The sequence below is a fragment of the Poecilia latipinna genome, unplaced genomic scaffold (genome assembly GCF_001443285.1).
Source record: "Poecilia latipinna isolate Pla-1442-1.1 unplaced genomic scaffold, P_latipinna-1.0 Scaffold1874, whole genome shotgun sequence".
NCBI lineage: Eukaryota > Metazoa > Chordata > Actinopteri > Cyprinodontiformes > Poeciliidae > Poecilia > Poecilia latipinna.
Window position 1 is genome coordinate 128,349 of NW_015114490.1, and position 838 is coordinate 129,186.

The 838-nt window shown below is 39.7% G+C and overlaps 1 long non-coding RNA gene across 1 annotated transcript; it reads left to right on the forward strand.

Annotated features, from left to right (window-relative positions):
• The first annotated feature begins 34 nt into the window (after positions 1–34).
• LOC106934859 (uncharacterized) lies at positions 35–464 on the forward strand. Its single transcript, XR_001421782.1, has 2 exons — positions 35–112; positions 303–464. It is a non-coding gene; the product is annotated as an uncharacterized LOC106934859 (long non-coding RNA).
• Positions 465–838: the final 374 nt, after the last annotated feature.

Genomic DNA, 838 nt, shown 5'->3' on the forward strand with positions numbered 1-838 from the left:
CCCAGCCAGCATACCCATGTGGGCCCCATATGGGAAATAAGAGGGCTGCCAATATGGACCCCAAATGGGTTTGTCCGCGGGTTCCATGGTGGCCCCACATGGGTTTGCCCAGGTAATTTAAATGGGTGCTGACTGGTTTTTGAGTGGGGCCCAGATGGGTAACTTACATGAGGCCCATCTGGGCCCCACTTGGGAGCTTTCATTTTTACCTGGGCCCCAACTGGGTCTAAACTGGGCTAGAATATGGGTACCAAGTGGGTTTGTCCACGGGTTCCATGGTGGCCCCATATGGGTTTGCCCAGGTAATTTAAATGGGTGCTGACTGGGTTTTGAGTGGGGCCCAGATGCCTCATTCCAGTAGGAACAATGGGGTCTTTCTCACCTAACCTGAAAGTGAATTACATTAATAGATATACAATCTTAATCAACAAACCATATTAAAATGCTTTAGCATAAAACCTGCATTAAAGAAAGAGATGAAAAGTTTCTTTTGGTCAAGGCTTTTTGTTTTGTAATTTAAAATATTACCAGTTTTTTAACTCTTCAATTATAAGAACTTTATTAACACAGAGCAAATGATGCAACAACAAATGCACTGCCAAACAAAAAATACAATCTACAAAAATATTCATATGGCATCTTTGAAAATAACAGAAACTAGTTTAATATAAATGTATAAACATAAAAATGTATAAACATATCCATATGCAGATATATAACTATATCTAGTTATCTGGATAACTAGATATCCACTTATGTAAACACACACACACACACACCAGGTCACACACAGACCAAAAGTTTGGACACACCTTTTCATTCAAGGAGTTTTCTTCAT